A 5000-nucleotide genomic window follows, 5' to 3' on the forward strand; every position below is an offset into this window, starting at 1 on the left:
CCTGTGTTTATGTTCTCCATCATCCAAATAATTTGTCTAAAATACTTATCAATATATATATATATATATATATATATATATATATTTACACACACATACACACACACACCACACACACACACACACATATATATATATACATATATATATACACATATATATTATACATATATATATATATATATATATATATATATATATGTGTGTGTGTGTGGGTGTGGGTGTGGGTGTATACATATATATATGTATATACATATGATATATATAAATATATATATTACATATTATATATATACACATTTATTATATATTTATATATATAAATATATATGTATATATATATATATATATATATCTGTATACACACACACACCCACACACACACACACACACACACACACACACACACATATATATATACACACATATATATATATATACATATATATATATATATATATATTTATATATATATATATATATACACATATATATGTATATACATGTAATGTTCTTGCCCTTGGTGGATAAATCAAAGACCACAAGACTTCTTAAAAAAGTCTAATAGCTTCAAAGATTACACCAGCAGACCTTTCCGGTCTGCTTTCCACCTAAAGACTAATAGCTCCTCTCTCTGTTGGTGGAATGACTCTGAAAAAGCTTACATCAGCATATTAAACAGTTTACAGGTTATAATTAGTTTTCCTTTTTATTTTGGTGATACAAGTTTTGGATACTATTTTATTTTACAATAATTAGGATGTATAGTTATTTCTGCTTATATTTATATATATATTATGGTTATTGATCTAGATTACATAATATATTGTGTATGGGTAAAAGGTGTTCTTAGGAATCAAGGGTATTTCACGGTTTGGTCACGTGAAGGAAGAGGTTGGTGGTGTGTGTGTATATATGTTTGTATGTATGTTGTGGTGTAGTTTTCCACTGTTGTAATCTATGAGATTATGTCTTTATCATTCCCCCACCCACTATATTTCTCTATCATATATGTCCCTGTCATTCCCACTATATGGCTCTATCATTCCCCCCCACCATCTCTCTTTTCCCCCTGCCATATATCTCTCACTCCTGTCATAATTTTCTTCCTCTCACCCTCCATATCTCTATCTTTCGCTTCCTCCGCCATATACCTCTCTATCCGTTACCGCTCGCCATCTCTCCTTTCCCAGCGGCACCTCTCTCTCTCTCTCTCTGCCTTCTTTCTCTCCCTCTAACCACCCGCCATATCTCTCTCCTTACTCCCACCATATCTCCCACCTCCCTTATTCCCTCTTTGTCTTCATATCCCTCACCCTCGCCATATTTCTCTTTCTTTATCCCTCCCCCCCTCTCTCTGTCTTTCTGTCCCTCACCCCCGCCATATTTCTATCGTTCTCTAACACCTCCTTCCTCTCTCCCCTGTTGTATGTCTCTCTATATCTCTATTCCTACCCCAGCCCGTCTCTTTCTCTCTCCCTACTCTCTCTCTCTCTCTCTCTCTCCACCCCGCCATCTCTCTCTCTTCCTCCCCCCGCCACATTTCTCTCTATCCATCTTCCTCTCTCTCTTCCATCCACCCACTATCTCTTTCTCTCATTTTCTCTCACACACTCTTCTGCCATTCTTTTCTTTCCCACCCGCCTATCTTCCAAGCTATACCGCTGTCTCTCAATCATTGTAATTATCTTTCTTCTCCTTATCTTCCACTTTCTCATTTATTATCTTTGTGTGTGGACATCTAAAATTATCGTTGCAACGAGCGCCAAACGAGCTACCAAACGTTAAAATTAATAAATTAAAATTCCTCAAAAGTTATCTAAGTATTAGTTATCTGCATCAACTATAATACATTTAGTTCTGTGAGTGTAGATATTATACAATGTTTAGTTTTCGTAACCGTGGTTTTTGTGACAAAAACGTCGAAGATGCAAAAATAATATTTTTTATTCTATGCTAAGATGAATTTACTGAACATCACATTCTAATAAAAGATTTGTATTTATTTCACCGGTTAGTTCATTTATACACCAATCTTTATTTTGAGTACGGTGAACAATTCAATCGGATGCATTTAATGTATTATACATGTAATAACACAGTTTAATTTTACGTTATAGTAATTGTAGAGCTAATACTTGATATGAATCTTCACACATTGAGCAAGTTGTATTGTAATTCTGCATCACAAATAAATGGCTTCAACAACGAGTCCAAACACCTCGGGCGTCAATTACCTCGTTTAGGGAACTACTTCGTTTGGTCCAGCTTTTCTGGCTAAGCAACTCTGCTGTGACAGAAGTTCAGGCGATAGTACCCTTTCCTTTTGTGAAGAGTAAGGATTGACTTATCCAAAGCACGCACTCACACCAGAAACAACTAAATCCGACTCCACAGACTACCACCACCTCCTTCTCCTTGAGTTAGTAGGGTTGCAGTTTCCCGCTACACTAAAACAAAATCTGGTATTCTTAAACACGGCTTGGTCACGTTCGCTGTTAAAGATGCCAAAAGTCGCCTCACACTAATACACTTGTCTCCTTATCTTAACACGTCGGGGGATTATTAGAAATAAAATATTAACCGACAGGTTAACAATTATGGCAAAATATAAACATAAACATGATGAGTATGTTAGATGATGAAGCTCTTAACTCACACATACACAAAGAGAATTACAGACCAACTGATCTGCAACACTAGTGATACACATCTTTGCCACTTGAATAAGAGTGCAGTCACATTACCAATTCGTGTTTTATTTACGAAATCGTTTTATATCATTCTCATCTTTTTATATGATGACTAGTCGAGTTTCAAATAGATGTTTATAACAATTGGTTGGAAAGTGTTTGGTAAATATAATAAAATCCTGAGACTCTCTACCCTTATGTTTGAAACGTAAAGTTTACAATCAATGCATTCTGCTAGCAATTATCTACGGGTGTGAGACTTTGAAACTAACGAAGGCGATGGAAACAAAGCTAAGGACTGCACAGAGGAGAATGGAGATATCAATGATGGGAATAACACTGAGAGACCGAAAGAGAGCAAGTTGGGTGAGAGAGCAGACTAGAGTGAAAGATATTGTGGAGGTGGTGAAAGAGAGGAAGTGGAATTGGGCAGGTAAGTTGATGCGAATGACTGATGAGTGATGGAGCAAGCGTTACTGTATGGACGCCGTGAGATGGGAAGCGTGGAAGAGGGAGACCAGACAGAGGGTAGAGAGATGAGATTAAGAAGTTTGCAGGAGTGACGTGGCAGAGGTTGGCACGGTCGCGTGAATCATGGAATGCTATGAAGGAGGCCTTTGTTCAGCAGTGGACTCAGGATGGCTTATTTGATTGATTGATTGATAGAGTACCTACCATGCACGACTACATCCACAGCTTCACTTTTTACATTTCAAAATACTGCTAATAAAAAAGCAATGTTTTACTGGCGTGGTAGAGTCGAAAAAATATATACACGTCTTGCTCGCGAGTTGATTCACGTGCGTTCTCAGTACACTCGGTATGTCCGACCTGAGGCGACGGGTCGGACCTCAGGAAATCGCTTTGTCGGACCCTACGCGGACGGGTGTTCATGATCAGGGCACCAAACGGTTGGGGGCCAAGATGAAGGTGCGTTCCCAGGCCCACGGGAATCGGAGCGCCAAACGACGGGGTCGTGGTGATGTGGTGAGGCGTCGGGACAACTGCCTAAAAATTACAAATCTCGTATTGTATTTTACCCTGATAAATCTTTGTCCTCTAGAACTGATGTTTGGGAATACAAACTAGATTTTTTGCTAAGTTTAGTGGAAATCCGCCATGAAATTATTCTTATGCAGGAAGAATAAGAAATCTACGGTTAGGGTATGGAAATAAACTAGATTTAGCGGAGTTTCTGCTAACTCGACAACACTCCTGCATACAATTGCAAGGTGTCAAGGACGGCTTGAGCGCCGAGATTCCATCGCCCATTTTTAAAATTTGTGAACATTTTAGATGGAAACTCATTGCATGGCATAGATCATCAACATACATAAAATAACACACGTTCAAATAAATGTCACTTGTGGAGAGGAGCAGGGTGATTCAAATAAATTTAAAACTCAAGGAAGATATTATAGGAAATAAAATTGGAGACTAAGACCACAGTACAAAAAATGCCTTAATTGGTAATTCCAACTACATTGATTGGTTATGAGGTCTTATGCGCGTTGCGTTCTGCAGCACAATTTATGAAGATCGTTGAACTCAGTCATCTGTGTTAAAGTATTCATATTTTTTTCACTTGACCCTTTATCGATACACCATTCGTAGAAGATATGGTCTTACAATGAACTGCAGCAGTGTTTGGGAACTGGTCTTGCAGCTACACGTACTGAGCTTTTTGGTAAATTATATTAGCGAGGATGCCAATAAACACGATCAACTCAGTTCTCTCTTTCAGAAGACTCGTGACATTCGAGGGATTTGGCAGCGGCCACCGTGCTGCATAGGTCACTCACAGAACAGGCTTCAATGTGTCTGAATGTAATGAGTGTTGGGTAATGTTGGATAAAACATGATGTTTTTTTTTTTTTTTTTTTTTTTTTTTAGCCATATTGGTTTGATGAAGATCGTAGAAATACTTTTCGACTTACGAAAGGGTTCGGTTCCGCAATGGCTGGCGACCGCGCCGCAAATATAACAACACGCAATACAGGAATCATCCTAAATGAGGCTAATATTCCTTAAGCTTACATATCAAGCAAGATAATTAACATGGGAATATATTTATATATACCTATGTGCACCACCCCTGGATAATCAAAATCTCTCTTTTTCCGGCTAGATTTTGTTTTTTCCAGCTCAAAACCCATCGTAACTTTCGAAAAGTCGTAAGTAGAGGAATGACTGCACGATTCTTTCTTGGGTCGCCTTTTCCAATACTTTTGATATGGCACAGAGGAAAGAGACAATTTTGTTGACGCTTGAAACTGGCGCTTGGTTTCAAGATGGGGAACATATTAT

General features: G+C 38.0%; 1 protein-coding gene across 1 annotated transcript in view; it reads right to left on the reverse strand.

Annotated features, from left to right (window-relative positions):
• LOC143040279 (uncharacterized) overlaps nucleotides 1–2417 on the reverse strand; it is an 18001-nt gene extending 15584 nt beyond the window's left edge. The window contains exon 1 of the mRNA XM_076211110.1: nucleotides 2318–2417. The gene's annotated coding sequence lies outside the window, so the exon portion shown is untranslated. The remainder of the gene's footprint in view (nucleotides 1–2317) is intronic.
• Between the last annotated feature and the right edge of the window lie 2583 nt (nucleotides 2418–5000).

This window comes from Oratosquilla oratoria, chromosome 2, assembly GCF_046742065.1.
Source record: "Oratosquilla oratoria isolate Oo_2021 chromosome 2, ASM4674206v1, whole genome shotgun sequence".
Taxonomy (NCBI): Eukaryota; Metazoa; Arthropoda; class Malacostraca; order Stomatopoda; family Squillidae; genus Oratosquilla; species Oratosquilla oratoria.